Source organism: Neltuma alba, unplaced genomic scaffold (assembly GCF_004799145.2).
Source record: "Neltuma alba isolate B1F8T4 unplaced genomic scaffold, ASM479914v2 tig00004866_pilon, whole genome shotgun sequence".
Classification (NCBI taxonomy): Eukaryota; Viridiplantae; Streptophyta; class Magnoliopsida; order Fabales; family Fabaceae; genus Neltuma; species Neltuma alba.
In genome coordinates, this window is record NW_021633889.1 from 99,115 (window position 1) to 119,301 (window position 20,187).

Consider the following 20,187-nt stretch of genomic DNA (forward strand, 5'->3'; position numbering starts at 1 on the left):
TCCTCAATCGTCAACTTGGAAAAAAAATTCATTAGTAAGAAAAATAAGGGCTCATGCCACTATTAGATGATGATTCTTTCTCTTGTTTACCCATATTAATTACAACAAATATAGGCTTCTCATCTTCTTTTTTTGGCCAACCAGGATTCTTCAATCATAGCCCTCCATTTTTTTTTTCTTTTTTACTAATGTTGAGGCATACCCTTAATGCTTTCCTTTCCTTCAAATGACATAGTAGAGATTAAGAACAGGAATGAACATAATTGCATCTTGAAATGTCACTAGTCCTCCAGTACTCTATGTATGAACATCAGTTAAGTTCTTGTTATGAGATAATGGCAAGTTGCTGAGTCCCTCCTTCTGTAAACCAAAACATCCATAAGTCTCAACTTTTCTTCCCACTAAACCAGTTTGGTCTATTTAATTCATTAAACTAGCTATTTGCCAAGCCATGTCCCTGCCCACTAGCCACCATGCCGTTGCCACCTCACTACCCACATACCATGTCATCGTCATTGCCTGAATAATATCAACTTAAAATGTGTCTTCTTCAAGGGTCCAACTCATGGATATGAAAAGAAGTATGCTCATGTGCTCAATTAGTAACATCCAATATCCCAAATGGAAGATTGGAAGCAGAAGTAATATATCATTAAACAATTTGGTGGAACAACTACCAAATAGTAAGTGAGATTGCTACTAACTTCCAAGAAGTCTCTGATTTGATCAGTCCAAGCCCCTCATCTAGGAATACCAGCTGCTAAAACCAAAATCTGATCTGAATCCTTTATAGAAGGATTGAAGCCAACAACTTATCAATCACTTAATCAATTAATAGTTAATCGATCATTTACTCAATCTCATATATTCTGAGACTTTACTGTGAAAATCTCTCTTAAAATTTTTATTGGTCAGTTCTTCTATGAACCATTTATCGATAAAGTAATCGATCAACACACTTTAGAAATACATTTATCTTATACTTAGCTTTGTCGATAACATGATCTATCAAATAGTTTTCAATCATCTATTTGATCAATGAACCAGATCATTTAATAACAACAATACACAATGTTTTTCAAAAATTTCTATCTCTTTATCTTCAAGCTTTTCTCAGCCTTCTTGATAGACTTAACTCTCCTTTCAAAGGATTCGAAGGCAAAGATAACTTTAAAGTTTATTCGTGCATAATTTTTTCAGAAGTCACTATATTCATTTCTCATCATTTATTGATCACTTATTCGATCATCTATTGATCCATAAGCTTGTCGATAAATATATATGTGTGACTCAAGCTTTTTCCTTATAATTAATCAATAACTTGATCGATCAACCAGTTATTGATCAAAACATCGATCAAGTAAGTTCAGATTATATTTGAAGGATGTGATTATTGATTCTATGCTTCCCTAAATTATTATACCAATATCAATGATCATCACTTATTCTATTATCTTCATAATTGTTCTGCAAAAAGAGGACTTACTTGGTTCAAACGCTGTTACATATTACGCAGCAAGCTCAACGGTTATTTGGTAGCCCTTAACCTACTATATCAAAAGCATTAATGGTGAACTACTATTATAACTGCCAAACACACACAATCGATCTTCCAACGGCTAGAAGCTCTTCAGTCTAACAGTAAATTAAACTTCTCCAATTATAAAAGACGCGAAGAGCATTGAATGAAGAATTGAATACACGAGCTACCATCTGTTGAAATATTTACTGCTACATTCAACACTCTATTTTTCTTTGAGCTTCAGTATTTAATATTAATTTACTCTGCAAGAGAGTTTGATGCACCTTTCTTTACTCATTTTCTGAGAGTAACTCAAGAGTGTGGACTCTTGAGGGGATTGTAACCTTACAGGTGATAAGGGGGAGTGATTGAGAAAATCAATTACTGTACTAAGACACCAAGAGCCCATTGAATCTTGGAAATATAGTGAAAATATCAGAAGTGTTCTGAGGACTGTACGTAAGTCAAGTGGTTGAGACCGAACCAATATAAATCCTGTGTCTTCGTTCTACGGTGAAATTTTTCTAACTCAATCTCTTTTGTTTTGTTTTCTTCACTGTTTCATGATGTTAAATTTTTTATAACTCACCCAATTCACCCCTCCTCTTGGATGAAGCTGCCACTAATAGAGACTAGTAAGAATTTATCTTCAAATTAAATTATTATCTATTTAATGCATGTATAATACATCTTGGTAAATAATTGCAGCTTTGGAGTTAGGAAGAGACCCTTTTATGTTTGAATTGTTCAAGAGGACACATTTAAATGACAAAACTAGAATATTTGCAAACTAGCAAGCGGAATTAGCTCGTGTGAGTATATGTTTCTAATATTTGACATATTGGATCATTGAACTTGTGTTGACAGCCAAAGGCCTGACTAGTTGTAGTGAGTCTTATTGAATGTTAAACATAAACAATCAATTGGATTATGTTTCTAAGGGCACATTAGTGTTAGGCAAAAATTTATTGCTTCTGACTTGTTAGATGTTATATAAGTTATACACATGCTATTCTCTAATCTACTTTGCTTTGTTGTTGAACTTGGATTACATTTGCATATTGTTTAATTTGATAGAATTGGTAAATAAGTCATCATATGCTGGAAACTAATGAATTATGGTATCTTTTTTAATTCCTAGCACAATTTTATTTTTGGATTTAACTTGATCTAGTTGTTGTTGGGGCAAAACATGCACTTATCTCATATACTCTTGTTATCTTTTGTTTTATAGGATGAGGTCATAAGGAGAAAGGCAGAACTAAGTTCCAAAAGAGGCTCTCCGAGTGTACAATCTAATTAGGAAGAATTTAACATATGGTTAGATGTTATAGGTGGTAAGAACAAGAAGGGCCGCATCTATGGATTTGGGTCTGAGGCAAATGATGATATTTGTACATAGAGATCTTCTCCTTCCATCAACAACACAAGTATCAATACCAATGTTGAAACTAAATTGCGCACAAGGATAACAGAGCTTACACAAGAGAATCAACAAATTAGACAAGAGCATTTAGAGATGAGACAAAATTATAACAAAATCATGTTTGCACTGGAAGGAATGGGAATTAGACTATCTGAGCCCTCTAACAAACTCCGGCGACCGGAAATAATTTTTTTGAAAATTTTTACAACTTCAATATAACCGTTAACAACTTTTGTAACGCTATTAACAACTTCAATATAGCAATTAACAACAGGTTTTCTAGGAAATTCAACAAACTCCAACGACCGGAAACAATTTTTTTTGAAAATTTTTACAACTTTAATATAACCGTTAACAACTTTTGTAACGCTATTAACAACTTCAATATAACAATTAACAACAGGTTTTCTGAGAAATTCAACAAACTCCGGGGACCGGAAACAATTTTTTAAAAATTTTTTACAACTTCAATATAACAGTTAACAACTTTTGTAACGCTATTAACAACTTTAGTTTATCAGTTAACAACAGATTTTTCAAAAATAGAGTTACAAAAGTTGTTAACTGCTATACTGAAATTGTTAATAGAGTTACAAAAGTTGTTAATCGTTATACTGAAGTTGTAAAAATTTTCAAAAAAAATATTTCCAGTCACCAGAGCTTGTTGAATTTTCCAGAAAACTTGTTGTTAATTACTATATAAAAGTTATTAACCGTTATACTGAAGTGGTAAAAATTTTCAACTTCAGTATAACGTTAACAATTACGTTTTTTTAAAAATTTTTACAACTCCAATATAATGGTTAACAGCTTTGATATACCTGTTAACAACAAGTTTTTTGAAAAATTCAAAAAGTGACATTTTTATAACTTCAGTAATGCCTTTAACAAACTAAAAAACCTGTTGTTAACCGCTATACTGAAATTGTTAATAGGGTTACAAAAGTTGTTAACCGTTATACTGAAGTTGTAAAAATTTTCAAAAAAATTTCTTTCCTTTGCCGGAGCTCCAACGACCAATTGTTGAATTTTTCAAAAAATCTGTTGTTAAGTGATATAATAAAGTTGTTAATAGCGTTATAAAAGTTGTTAACGATTATATTGGAGTTGTAAATATTTTCAAAAAAATTGTTTCCGGTCACCGGAGTTTGTTGCATTTTCTAGAAAACCTATTGTTAATTGCTATACTGAAGTTGTTAATAGAGTTACAAAAGTTGTTAATCGTTATACTGAAGTTGTAAAAATTTTCAAAAAAATTTGTTTTCCTCCACCGGAGCTCTGGCGACCAATTGTTGAATTTTCTAAAAAATCTGTTGTTAACTGATATATTAAAGTTGTTAATAGTATTACAAAAGTTGTTAATGGTTATATTGAAGTTGTAAAAATTTTCAAAAAAATTGTTTCCGATTGCCGGAGTTTGTTGAAATTCCCAGAAAAACTGTTGTTAATTGCTATACTGAAGTTATTAATAGCGTTACAAAAGTTGTTAATGGTTATATTGAAGTTGTAAAAATTTTCAAAAAAATTGTTTCCGGTCATCGGAGTTTGTTGAATTTCCCAGAAAAGCTGTTGTTAATTGCTATATTGAAATTGTTAATAGCGTTACAAAAGTTGTTAACGGTTATATTAAAGTTGTAAAAATTTTCAAAAAATTTGTTTCCAGTCGCCGGAGTTTGTTGAATTTCCCAGAAAAGTTGTTGTTAATTGTTATACTGAAGTTGTTAATAGCATTACAAAAGTTGTTAACCGTTATATTGAAGTTGTAAAAATTTTCAAAAAAAATTTCCGACCGACGGAGCTCCGGTGACCAATTGTCGGTTAGTCACTGGAGCTCCTTTGACCACCGCTGCCGGAGCTCCGGTGACCGGCCGGCCAGTATGGGCTGTGATATTTTAAAAATAATAATAAAAATAAAGGGCAATTTGGTCTTTTCCTTTCACATAATAATCCTAATTTGATCTCATGGTACCAAAATGGGATTTGTGGAAGTGGACGGACGTTTTGGGGATTATAGAGTTAAAGTTGTATTTTTCTGTCTTTTTTCCCAGTTATAAAATGAATTATATTTATTTTTAAATTTGAAATTTATAAACGGAGAGGGTGCAGGTATTTTTCCTTTCACAAATGCAGAATGGATGTGGCCTGGGGAAAAAGAGGGGGGGGGGGGATTGGTGGATTAAGGAAGGAGCACTGAGAAGAGAGTAATAAATATAAATGTGGTGAGTTGGTTGAAGGCTGCATAACGGGGGTTGGGAGAGTTAATGTGGGAATTAAATGCGCCAAACTCCCTTCCTTCCCCCGCCACGCATTTAATTCACAGTCTCATTTCACATCCTCACATTCATCACACCACTCCCTCATTTAATGCCCCTACGCCACTGTCCCTCTCACCTGCGCACTTGTTTCTGCCTTCTCGTGCTCTGAAGTGATTAATGATGAATTCCTCACCCAAATTAAAAGTATTAAGAAAATTAGTAATAAATTACTATTATTTAATCATATACTACTTCCTATCTTAATTATAAAAACTAATTAACTAATTTGGAGAGATTAAAAAAAATCAAATTAGTTATTTATAATAAATATGTATTGTTTTTCTTAAAATATCCTTGCTAATTAAGTGTGTTGGAGTAGAATTACTATTGTTAAAAAGACTATCTTAAAAAACTATATAAATATGAGAGACAAAATAGGTTGAGATCTTATATTCAGGATTAAAATAAAAATTAAATAAGATCTTATATTAATGACTGGAGGTAGTATATGAGAATCATATTTGAGTAGAAATACTTTATCATCAATAAGAATATTTTTAAAAACACATCATAAATTTAAGAGATAAAATGAATTCTACTTTATATTTAAAATCTTAACTACGATCAAAGGTAACATCACTTATTCATTGCATTCAAAATTGTTGGCAAAAAAAAAAAAAAAAAAGACTGCACCTAAACTTAAACATAGGGTTCACCCTAAAAAGTCATAAAACAATCAGGGAACTAATCTTTTGATCAGTCTTGTCAAAAGTTTTGGATAAGTCTGATTTTTTTTTAATTTAAATATTCCTCTTTTTTATGGTTATATATATAAAGTGTTTTCTATATAATTGTTTGACCATAATTCAATTGTGATTACATCACCGACCTTTAAATTATTACTTTGATCTGTTTAATAACCAGCCTGATTTATAGTAACTCACCTTTAGTAAACAGCCGCTCCCTCGCTTCGCCTTCAAGAATTTGCGTGTCCAATTTTTTTTTTTTTTTAAACAAATTTACCCCGAGTAAATAAGTATATGTTTTGAAAACATGAGAGAGGAACAAAAATCTTTATTAGGACGTTGAAAACATTATTTGCAGTAACTGCAGATATGAGAATTTTATTAGTAAATGAGCTATAAATATTTTTGTAAACATTCTTCGAGGTTGGAGGAATACCATGATCCTAGTGAGCTTTTGGGACTCACTTTATCAAAACTTTTCTATATAAGAAAAAGAGTGAGGAACAAATAATCAAAGAGGAGTATTTTTCTAAAAAAAATGAGGAAATTCTGAGTTACCTACTGTATTTCAGGATGGAGGGAATATTAACATTAAAAATAAAAATAAATTATTCAATTATTATAGATAGATTTTTTCGCGGGGCAAAATTATAGATAGATTTCGAAAATGCTGAAGTGAAAAAAAAGCCTCATTATAAACAGACCAGGCGTCATGTCTCAAATATGTTGTCGTGAACATATTTTGCAATCCTGCGATGGACTAAGCACTTTAAACATGCCTTGATATAAAATCAAAGGGAAAAAAATCCAACTAAACTGAGCGGTTCAATATCAAAAAATTGTTGATTTGGCCGGTAGTCCGATTTTGTTTTGGTATTGAACCGGTCAAGGAGGAATTAGTATCGACTCGGTCAAACCAGGGTGAGTGGATGAAAACTGATAAAATCGATGTGAATCTATAATAAATCAGTTTGAATGATTGTATTGTTATTAATTTCATTTTTTTAATTCAGCTCCTAATATCTCAATTATAATGGATTTGAATAAATTTTAAGGGTCATTTTGATATGAATGATTATTAATTTTAGTTATTAATAAATCATAAAAATCAAAATTCTTAATGCTGTTATATTTTGTTATTGTTACAATTAAACTATTGTTATACTTCATCATATTTTGTTATTAATGATTATTAATATTAGCTTATTTTATTATTTTTAATTAAATTTTATTATTTTAATATGACTGGTTTTACTCGTTCTGTTGGTTTAAAAATGTTATTTGATTGTTGAAACAACATTATGCTACAGTAATAAAAAATAAGTTCTTCTTTTTTTCAACCGAAATATTAAAAATATAGTGCAATTCACTTGCTCACTCCGTGTGATATTAATAAATATTTTGTCAACTTTCAAACATAAGATAAATATTACCTTCAGTCCCAAAAATAAGAACTAGTTGGAGATTTAGAGTGTTTAGGTATAAACTAAACCATAATTTTAAAAATATTTTTACAGTATACGAAATAAATATGCAGAAAAGATTATTTCGAAAAAATACTTCTAAGAAGTACTTTTGGATGCTTCCAAACACCCTCTTAAATCCTTTTGCTTTTCATATTTTTTTTCAAAGTAGTCCACATGATTACATACGTTAAAAGACTTATATTTTAATACACATGATGAACAAAGGTATTTTAGAAAAATAACACTTATTTATTACAAATAATTAATTTAACTAATTTTTTTAATATTTACAAATTAATCATTTAGTTCTTATATTAACATATTATCAAGGATAAGATGTAGTAGTATTTCAAAGGTTATTAAAAAAAGAATTTAAGCACTAAACTTGACACATTTGGTTAAATTACATTTAATTCTTAATAAATACACTTAAATATTCTTGAGTTTTTGACCAAAAAACAACCATAAAAATTCTGATTTATAAAAAGTTAGATTTATCATAAAATTTATAAAACAACCTTAAATCCCTATTGGTCTTACAATTCTGTAAATTTTTTAAAAATAAGTGGTAAAATTGATAAATAATAAATGATGTAATTTATGATAAAGTTTAAGTATAATAATAAGCACTGTTGTAAATAATAAGTTAAGTATAACAAATTATAACTCTGTAAATAACAACTATCTTAAATAACAAGACTGAATATGGAAATAACAAGTTTATTATTGTAAATAACAAATGAAGTACAATAAGTTCACTATTGAAAATAATAAGTCAAGTTATGAAAATAACAAGTTAACTTGTCAAAATAACAAGTTTAGAAAATAACAAGTTAACTTTGCCAAGTAACAAGTTTAAGTTATAGAAATAACAAGTTAACTATTTAAAATAACAAGTTAACTTTTTTAAATAACAAATTAAGTTATGGAAATAACAAGTTAATTATTCAAAACAACTAGTTTAAAAAATAACATGTTAGAATTTCTAAATAATAGGTTAAGTTACGGAAATAACAAGTTAACTATCCAAAATAACAAGTTAGCATTTCCAAATAACAAGTTAAGTTATGGAAATAACAAACAAGTTTAAAAAATAACAAGTTAACTTTTCCAAATAACAAGTTGAGTTATAAAAATAACAAGGTAAGTACAATATTGAAAATTATAATATAGATATTTAAAATAACAACTCTTCAGTTAGAAATAATAAGTTCATTTTTGTAAATAATAAGTTAACTGTTGAAAAGAACAAATTCAATTTTGCAAATAATGACTCTATGGTTGAAAATAACAGCTTCCATGGTTGAAATAACAATTCAATATGAAGAGACAATAAAACAAAACATGGATAAAACCCATCAATCTAATATGTCAATTTAAGAATAATATAGAACACTTGATAAATATTTCTTTTCCCTTAAATTGGGTGATAAAGTGAAAGGCCTATTCACATCATAATGATATATCATTTTAGTTTTAGTGAAAGAAACTAGATCTATAATTATATACCTATTCCACTAAGCAAATAAATCTAGAAGACATTTTATAAAAACATGCATCCTTCCTAGCAACATCATGATAGGACTGCTAAGAGATTAACATAAAGATAATACTCCTCCGGTTTTTAATATAAAACTTATTTAACTAATTTGGTTAGATTAAAGAAATTAGGTAAGTTAGTTAATTATAAAAAATATGACATGTTTTTTCTAAAATACCATAATCATCTTTTTTAATAATCTCCCTTTCTCTTTTACTTGATTATGATTGAGGGAGTATTCATACGAGTAATTTAGAAAAAATTGATAAATATGAGAAATATTTCTTATATTTAGAATAAAAATCAACTCAAAAATTAAGTCCTATATTAAGAACCGGAGGAGTACTAACGATCTCAAATATGGAATGGGCATTATTCCTGCAGCCAATGTGACTAACAATCGTACCTTTGGTATTAAATAATGTATATCCTTTGATATTAAATAATGTATATCAAGTTTCCAAGACCTCAACGACCAGTTTTGAAGAGCTTTCATTGCATGTTGTGCAGCTCTTATATCATAATAGGAAATCATAACAAATCCACGATGCTTGCAAGCACTGTAGGTGGTTGGAACATCACCATATTGCTGTCACAACAAACAAGAAATTACATCGACTTTTTATATGATTCAAAGTCTAAAATGAATTCTAACATAGCATCTATCAGCATAAAACAATAAAGAAGCACTTCAGAGAGTCTTTAGCTCAGAATCTTCAACATTGCCGTTAATGTTTCTAACAAAAAGTGTTCTAGAGTAATGTTCACCAAAAGGAAGTTTCCCTTTCAAACCTCCCAAGCAACTAGGATCTTTACTTGGACCATTGGCCCCTTTTCCTATAGTTAGATGTTCATCGCCTTCCACCTCCATACCTTCACCACTACTAAACAGATCAAAATTGTCCAGGCCATCACCAGTTTTCGTAAGAGTATTGAAATTCAAGTCATCAACAACACCAGAAAATAGATAATCTTCACTAGGAAGGAGATTTCCAATGGTGTTAGCCTCAATTTCTTCAATAGATTTTATGGTTCATCATCAAGAAGAGGGAGACGAGTTGGAGAGTAGTGAAGAAAGGAGGTGACTTGGAAAGTAAAGAAAGATGAAGTTAGGGCATGTGGGCAAAGGATTGAAAGGGCATTTTTGTCTTTTAATTAATATTTCATAATTCCTATTTGGGGCCGCGTCTTTGACAGGAATTATATAAGTTCAAGTATCTAAATTGCAACTTTTATTACTATAATAAGTGAATGATAAATTAATGTTTTGATGGTAAGGTGACACGGCGAAATTTTGGGTGAGTAACCCCCCATAAAAAAACTAACCTAGATCTAATAAATAAATAAATTAATAGCTATCTTACTATAATGGCCAGTTGAACCACGCAATCAACTATAAAATTAGACAATTTAATTTTTTTTAATAAATAAATAAATTAATAGCTATCTTACTATAATGACCAGTTGAACCACGCAATCAACTATAAAATTAGACAATTTAATTTTTTAAAAAAAAAATTCATTTAATAATTTAAAAAATTTATTCACATGAAGCTGCTATAGTGCTATACTCTCTCTCGTCGTTATAAATGAACGCCTGCACGCTCTTTAGCAACGAACCAAATAAATCATCTCCTGGGCTTTAATTCATATATTCCATATATAATGACGGCGCCAGATCTTTCATTCACAGTGCGTCGGTGTCATCCAGAGCTGGTCGGTCCGGCGAAGGCGACGCCCGCGTGAGGTGAAGTTTTTGTCGGACATCGACGACCAAGGTATGCTTCTTCGTTTCCAAATGCCGGTGATCCAGTTGTATCGTGGCAATCCTTCGATGAGAGGAAAAGATCCCGTTGAGGTTATCAGAAAAGCTTTAGCCGACACTCTGGTGTTCTACTATCCTTTCGCCGGCAGGCTCCGGGAAGGGCCTAACGGCAAGCTTATGGTGGACTGTAATGGCGACGGCGTCCTTTTCATCGAGGCCGATGCTGATGTCACTCTAGAGGAATTTGGTGATCTTCATCCTCCTTTTCCGTGCTTTGAAGAGCTTCTTTACAATGTCCCAGGAACTTCAGATATTCTCAACACTCCACTTCTCCTTATTCAGGTATCTTCTCTTCTTCCTCTTCAATAATAGAGATTAGAGTTTGCGCGTGTGGATATTACGCAGATAGTAGAGCCTTCTATGTTTTGATATTGCATGTATTTTACTTTCCATCGACTTGGGTCTGTGTAAAATCTTTTCAGATCAGAAGTTCGCTGATAATTTTTTTTTCAAACAAAAAAGCTTCTTGGGCGGATTCTCCTACAATTCACACCATGCGCTCCTCGCTGTAATAAAATCTGAGTCATTCAAAACCTAACCTAAATGATGTAGATTTAAAATTTTTTATTTAAAAAAAAAAGTGAACACAAAATTATTTTGATTCCTTTTAGCCGTTGACTAAAATTGGGGGGCGGCGGGACAAAAGAAAATCCGTGATCCAAATAAAACGGAGAGCTCAGGACACTAATTATTATTATTGGGGAAGAGCTTGCCTTATACTTTTAAAACTATTATTTTAAATTTAAACCCCAAAAAGCTCGATTATATAGAGCCAAATTATCGATTGGATCTGATTAATTAACTAAAATTCTTTGATTATATAATACGCTTTAAGTGGGATGAAAGAATTTAGATGATGACGATATTCCTATGGCTCTACTAAGTTATTGTAAGTATATTATTACAAGTTGCTGCGAAGTATTTATATAAGATTTAAATAGGAAAAATTGGGGGGGCAAAAGTGGGCTTGACAAAATAATGCAAGATTCCTGCCATTGATTCCGAGAAATACCTCTATTTTAATTAGGTTGAAATTATGAACAAGAAGAATCACGGTATTTATATAATAAGCTGTTGAACCAGTATGGTCAGTTTGGTGAGAGTTTGGGACAAGTGACTGAGCTGGATTTTATATTTCTTTCTCTTTTTTTCCCCCATTAAGTTTGAAAAGGCATCATGTTAAATGAAAAAAAAGAAAAGCAATTTATCAAAATTGTGTATTATAAGTTTGTTTTGTTTGATTATACATGGTATATACATAAATATTCTATTCACTTGTGTTTTCAAATTTACAATATGCTGCTTCTGTTTTTTATTATAAGAGCTTGTTTGATTTTTAATTTGACTCTAGATATAAGACCTCAATCCAATTTTTACAAAGTAGTCACATGATAGATGCTTCATCAAATGGTAATTCTAACTAATATATATGATTAGCAAGGGTATTTTAGAAAAGACAAAACTTACTTATAATAAATAACTAACTCAATTAGTTTTCTTAATCTCTCAAAATTAATCAATTGAGTCTTATATTAAAGATCAGAGGTAGTATTTTGTCCCAAATAATTCAGAAATTAATAAATATTTTACATGCTCTCCAAATCTATAGGTAACGCGCCTGAAATGTAGTGGTTTTATTTGCGCTTTGCGTGTGAATCACACCATGAGTGATGCTACTGGATTCGTTCAATTTATGAGCGCGTTAGGAGAAATCGCTCGCGGTGCGCCTAAGCCCTTAACTCTACCAGTCTGGCACAGGGAGCTTCTAAACGCAAGAGACCCACCACGGGTAACTTGCAATCATGGTGAATTTGAATATGAAGAAGCAGCCTCTGATATCAAACAAACCATTGTTCCCTTAGAAAACTTGGTTCAACGTTGTTTCTTCTTGGGACCTAATGAAGTTGCTTCGATTCGCGATCAAATCCCTCCTCATCTTCGTTATTCTTCTTCTAGTTTTGAAATCATCACTGCATTCTTATGGCGATGTCGTACAATTGCTCTGCAATTTGATGATGACGATAAAGTTCGAATGGTATGTGCGGTGAATGCTCGAGCCAAGTTCAACCCTCCTTTGCCGGACGGTTACTACGGAAACGTCATCGCCTTTCCGATGGCCGTGACCACCGCCGGGAAACTACGAAGGAATTCGTTGGGATATGCTTTAGAGTTGGTGAAGAAAATGAAAGGTGAAGTGAGTGAGGAGTATATGCACTCTTTGGCAGATTTCATGGCAACTAAGGGACGTCGTTTCAAGATCGAAGGGTTTTGCAATGTGTCAGACGTGAGACGAGCTGGATTTAGCGACGTTGATTTTGGGTGGGGAAAGGCGGTGTATGGTGGTTCGCCAAAGGTAGACGAAGTAGGAATCATGTATCTGCCTTATAAGAATGCTCAAGGACAAGAAGGTCTAATAATAGTTTCATGTTTACCTAGTGACGCCATGGAGAGATTTGTGAAAGAGTGGGATAGAATACTCAAAAGAAGATTGATCACTTCTTCCTTATAATAGGATTCTCTATACCTAGATTTAAGAGTTGAGTCGCGTGAAACAATAAAATACTACCCCAGTCTTATTTATAACATTTTGTTTATAGACTATAAACGATATTTTATAATTGGGACCAGAAGTAGTATTTAACTATTTAGGTCCACATATAGTGACTAGTGAGGCATAAGTATCTCTTTAATTTATTATTGTAATTTGTTCAATCTTCCTTTTGGGTATGGTTCTTAATATGTTCAAATACTTTGTAAGGTGCATGCAATACATGTTTTGGAAGTTTGTAATATATTGCTCTATACATTGAAACAAAATTAATGGCTCATGCCACTGTTGAATTATGATTCTTTTTCTCGCTTCACTTCTATTACAACAAAGTTAGGGTTTTTTAAGGGACGGCTCTTCAAACAAACACTAAAAGTTATGCAATCAAAAAATAATTTTTAGCATGAATTACAAAATTTTGTTACTAGTGTTGAAACGAAAGTTCCTCCTTGTTTAAAACTGAGAGTCTTAATTAACACACACACACACACACACTACCTCCGGTCCTTAAGAGTTGGATATTGAATTTGGTCATAAAGATAAGATTTTAATTCACTTTGTCTCTCAAATTTATAATTTACAATGCTTTCTATAGAATATCCGTACTGATTGTAAGGGGTTCTTATCAAGGGAAAGTCTCGCCTTGTTTAAGACTGAGAGTCTTAATTAGTATATACTACTACCTCTGGTGCTTCATAGTTGGACATTGAATTTGATTACAAATATAATACCTTAATCTGTTTTGTCTTTCAAATTTATAATTATAATTTGTAATGCTTTCTATAAAATATCTCTATTAATTGTAAGGGGTTTCTACTAAGATATAGTTTTAATGCACATGATTAAAGAGGATACTTTTAAAAAGTCAACGAACATTTGTTATAATTAATCAATCTAACTAATTTTCTTAATCTCTTCAAATTAGTTATTTAATTTTTATATTAAAAACAGGAGCTAGTACCTGTTATGATTAAGCTTGGACTAGCAAAATGATAAAGAGAAGAAGTGAATTCACGCACAAGATAATGGGACTAGTTGCCCAATCAAAGTAACAATAACATGCAAATTTGTTCAACTTTTTCCTGTTGATGGTGGAAATATTATTCCTCTATTTAGGCTTCCTTTTAATTAGATATAGTTCACAAAGTTCAGGGGCAGCTCTCGTGTGACTTTCTTGATTCCTTCATAAATTAACTTAATAATTGCACCATATAATTAATACCAAGTCGGGTAACAGTCAAATGTTCTTCTAATCTTATTTATAAATTATTTCCAACATAAAAAATCTTCAACTTTACTAACTCTCATTTAAAATTCAATAACTTTTCAACTTTATCCCCATTTAACATATTTAGATTATATCCTATGAGAATAAGGTCAACACAATACTAAATAAAGAATAAAATTGTATATTCATATATATGAAAAATTTCTCTTCTTACCCTATAAATAAGACCAAAAAATTTCTTCATAAATTAACTTAATACTCTTTTTATATGTATAAATATCCTTCTATTGAAAACAATCTTGTTCAAAATATTGTTGGACACTAAATGTGAATATATCTTTCAGCAAGGATTCAAACCTTAGAAACAATCAGACATAACAATATTCGTATTAACCTCACATAGCTAACAGGATTCGACAAGCCCAGCTTGGTATTAATTAGGTCCATATCTAGATAACCACTTAGATTGTGCCACTTGTATTAATTAGTACTCCTCCGGTTCTTAATATAAAACATATTTAACTAATTTGATTAGATTATAAAAGTTAGGTAAGTTAGTTAATTATAAGAAATATGGCATGTTTTTTGTAACATCTTAAATTCTACTCCAAGGATTTAAATATTTAAAAATTGAAAAAAAAAGGATCCCAAACTATTATTTTCTCTGTTTTAACCAGGGTCTTTAACTCTAGTTTACCCCGAGTGTTTTATTTTTACCTTCTCCCGTCTTTGTTCTCTCTTCTCCCTCTCTCTCCGCGTTACTCCGTTCGCTCGCAACATAGCCCTCTCTCCCTTCTTTCTTTATCGTTACAGATTATTTTGGTAAGTAAAACTACTTCTAATAACAAAACTCTCTTCATGAAAGTTGTTCTACTTAGTCAGATCTATCTAATGATAATAATTTTATATTACTTAGAGAAAATTTTTGGTATAGAATTTGGAGCAATTATTTAGTTTTGATGAGTGTTAACCACAGTATTATAGATATGTTATAGTAGATCATTTCTACCGGTTTAGATTTGTTTATTTGTTGATTTTAGTATTTAAAAATTAATTTTTAATTAAAAAAATATGTTATTTATGAGATATATCATATTTATACCGATTAAAATTAAGTTAAATAATTTATTTGGATTATTTGACATATTATTGAAATCGGTTTAGTTTTATGTATTGGGTGACTAGAGATTTTAAAATAATTATTGTAGTTAAAGTTTATTATTTATGGAAATATATATATGCCATTAAAATTTGGATTAGATTATTTATATATATATATAAATATTTGAGACACTATTGAATTTTTGATGGTTCGGTTTTGAGGTTTAAATTTCAAATGAAATTTTTAGAATTTAAAATATACTAATTTCATATTTAGAAATTTTGGAAAATTCTTTTTATTAAAGTAAATAAGTTGGAGGATGTAAATAAATAATTTGGCTTGTTAGAAAACTATCAATTAGTTCTAAAGTACTTAATTTTGAGTTATAAGAGTTGTGAAAATTTAGAATGAAAATTAAATTAAATTAGGAATTTAACTAATATATAAGCTTAATTAATTAATTAGTTTATATTAATATGTGGTTATATTAATTGTGTAGATTAATTATTGGTTGAGCAAAATATTGACCTCGTGATAATCCTTCTATTACTTTGGTGAGAGGTAACCACTTTTCACTTGTTATATGTGCTAATATGTTGTTTGTGAGTATTTTCCTATTTTTGAATAATATTTGTCATTTGGAATTTGAGTAGATATATTATATCTTTTGAGTTATGAAAATTGTTTTGTGGGATTTTTGAAATTGTGATTGAGAAGTTTGGAAAAGATATATGATTTATATCTTATGGATTATACTGAGAAAAGATTGAGATATTTTTCGTTATATTGTGAATAATTGATTGTTATTTGGAATTTTGGATTGAGTGCTATCCTAACACGTGGTAAGGCTGCCATTGGTGCACATTGGTTGGCTTCTTCCTTCTTCCCCCATAGTGAGGGATAAGCCTTCGTGGCTTCTTATTCGTCCCCCAAAGTAAGAGATAAGCCTATATATCTGATTAATCCCCATAGTAAGGGATAGACTTATGTGGCTTGTGTGTTAGCCCCCATAGTGAGAGTTTGGATGATTGAAATTATATATCTATGTTTTTGAGAATTAATAACTGTCCCACTTGACACCTCACGAACACGTGTTGGTATGTATGATGAGTTGGAAAGTTGGTTACTGAGGTGTTTGTCTCATCCCGTGGTTTTTACTATCTTCAAGTGATAGTTCAGGTGGTGGCCCATCAGGGAAGGCTCCTGAAGCATAGTGTGCTGTTATAGTTTGTATAACCTCCCTTCTTTTGTTTTATGTGTTGACTTGTTATATATTGCCACATAGGGCCCACATACTCTAATACTGTAAACTAATACTTTTAATTACTACTATCTGATATGGGGGTCGTTAGAAGGCCAAAGATATTTAAGACTTTACGTATTACGCTCTTTTGATAGTGTTGACTTTTAACTAATGGACTCCATGACTTATATTAAGATGATTTATCAGTTCGTATGTTTGAAAGTATAAGTTTGGTTTGGGCTAATAGTTAAATGATATTTCTGGACTTTGAAAGTTCAAGGCCCAAGTTAACGATTGATGTTGCTCGTAATATAAGTTTATTTCTTTTAACCATGATAGCGATTTTAAAATTTTAAAGTTTCTTCTTTTCTATCATGGTTAATGATTCAAATAAATTGTTGGATTTAATTTAAAATGGTTTTGAAAGAAAGGTTGTCACATTTTTCTTAAAACACCATAACTATCTTTCTTAATATTCCATCTCTCTCTTTTACTTGATTATGGTTGAGGGAGACGGGAGACCTATAGGGATAATTTAGAAAAAAACTGATAAATATGAAAAATAGGTCTTATATTTAGGACCAAAATCAACTCAATAATTAAATTCTATATTAAGAACCAAAAGAGTATTACGCATCCTTATTACTTAACCTATTTAAACCATAGTTAGTCAGGGCAGGGTTCATGTGACTAAACATGCAAAGACAAAACCCTAGAACCCAATCGTATTAGGTGGAGCTTGGGAACTACAAGAAGCATCTGAAAAAGATATTTTCATTCAAGTCGAGACAAAATTTAATCTCAGTTACTTACCTCAAACAAGATAAAATTACTTTTAAGAAGCTAATCCGAAAACTAACTTCCAACTCCGAAAAGCTCATTCAAGTCCTTTGCCCATGTTTGGATTAGAATAATTGACTTTTTGTTCAAAAGCTACTTTAAAATTAAAACAACTTTTTGGGTTTTTGGCTTTTGGCTTTTTTCCATATTTGAAACTTTTAAAACTGACTTTTCAATAAATTATCTAAATAAATTTATGTCAAGCCAAATTTTTTGTATAAGGAACTTGATGTAAGTATTGTTCTTTTATTTTTAGCAATTATATTTTAATAAATGGAGAGTCAAAAGAAAATTATTGCCGTAACTATAAATCTGTCAATAGTTTTTGTTATTAAAAATTAATAGAAGTCATAATATGAGTTATTTTGGGTGAGTTGGTTGATAACTTGATGAGGTGGCTAATGACTAGATAGATAAATTTGAAAATGTGTTTAATTGTATAAAATACAGAAAAAAATGTGTGCCCCATGAAAAACAATTAGTTGTTGCCATCATAATTATTTTGCTCACCTCAGTTTTCTGAGACCTAAAATAGTGGTGAACAGAGTATTATTTATTTATTTTGTTTAAATCGTACATGAACACTAGTGCGTAAACTCAGAAATTCATAAGCTATCAGCAACACTATAAAAGAGGTGGGAATATGGGCCAGTCCGGTCCTACTGGACTAGAGGGCTTAAAAAGGCTGGTCCTATAGGATCATAATTTCAAAAATATCCCAATTTGTTAGGCCCGTCCCTTAAGTTAATAGGCTTAGGGTCAACCCTCCCGCTTTCTGCCCATTTAAGAAAAAATAATATGTTTTATATTTCTCACATTTTTTATTAAAAAATAAAAATAAACTAATCAAATTATTAATAAAAAACATAAATATGAATAAAATTAAGTCACAAATACAAAATATCATCAATATAAATATCCATCAACATCCTAAAATATCTAAAACATTTATTAACAAAATAACAATATCCAAAAGTTTCATCTATAGTGCAAATGTATAATAAACAAACATTATCATTAATCTTTTAAAACTTCATCATCACTATAATCAATTAGTCTTTTTAATAAGTATGCCTTTCTTTTGTAACAAAAATATCAAGTTTTTCTTCTTTATAAGAATTTTACTTTTAAATTTTGTAGTCTAACTATTATTTTACTTTAGTTTGAGAAACATTGTTGTTGAAACTCATAAATTTCTAATTCAAATTATAGAATCACAAATTATATAAGTATAAAAATACTCTCTTATCAAATATATATAGTTAAAAAATATTAACACATATAATATAAATCAAATCATTATTAAAGTCCAAATTAACTCATTTTTTTAAAAAATTTAGTTAGACAAGTTATTGTCTAAAACTAAATAAATCAAACCATTCTATGAAACTTAATTTTAAAATGATAATAATAGCTAAATATTTAAAATATTATTAACAATGTAAAAAATTAATACTATTAGAATTACATAGAAAATTTAAAAAAAAATAAAAATGTCATAAAAGGGCCTAAACAGGTCGGCCCGTTTAAACCCTCAGCTCTACAAAGTCAGCCCTATAGAACCTGTTTCTCATTTGAAAGGGAAAATTTTAAACTCAACTCTCAATTTTCAAACCTAAATGGGCTCAACCTGACGGGCTTGGCCTATTTTCCCGCTCTAACTATAATGGGGCAGAAAAACACCAGTGAAATACAAGCACTTTTCCAACTCGCAATCACATCCCTATCCCGCAACGCCGTTCCTACTCGTTCTGGTAATTTCTTTTTTCTTTTCTTTTCTTTTTTGACCAGCCGTGCTAGCAATTTCTTGACAGAGCGATCAAAGTCTCTTGATCGTTGAAAGAATAAGGACTAAAAAAAATGAATATAAGGACTAAAAAAATATGAATAAAAAGCATAATGACCTAATCAAAAATTGGGCTGAAAGAATAAGGGCTGATAAATATCTAACTAACAAAGTTATTAAAAAAAATACAATACTTCCCCGGATGAGAAGGACGTATACTATTTTTGATTAATCAAGGCTTTAGGAAAGGTCAAAGCAGCAGCTTCTCTCCCCTCCTTTTTTAGGGTGTGTATGTATTAGGTGAAAGGAGTTATTTTTTTCTAATTTGATTTTTATAAAAGTCAGACTAAGTAAAAGTCAAATACTATAATATAATTTATGTTTGGATTGGTTTTTGTAAAATGAACTATATTGAATAGTACATATTTATACGATATGTTTATAATGTGATAAGTGCCAAAGAATAATTAAAATCATAATTATAAAATAAAAATAGTTATTTTTCAGAATAATTAAAACTAAATATATTTAAATTTTAGGAAAAATTGAGAAAAAGTTAAAAATATAATCAGGGAGAAGAATCTAAATCATAATACAAGGATTCTATATGTATAATATTTATACTTGGTATATAAAAATTTATCAGTTACTTCTTACTAA

At 30.3% G+C, this 20,187-nt stretch overlaps 1 pseudogene; it reads left to right on the top strand.

Moving 5' to 3' along the window:
- Positions 1-20,187, top strand: part of LOC114746032 (uncharacterized) — a 70,253-nt pseudogene that overhangs the window by 12,193 nt on the left and 37,873 nt on the right.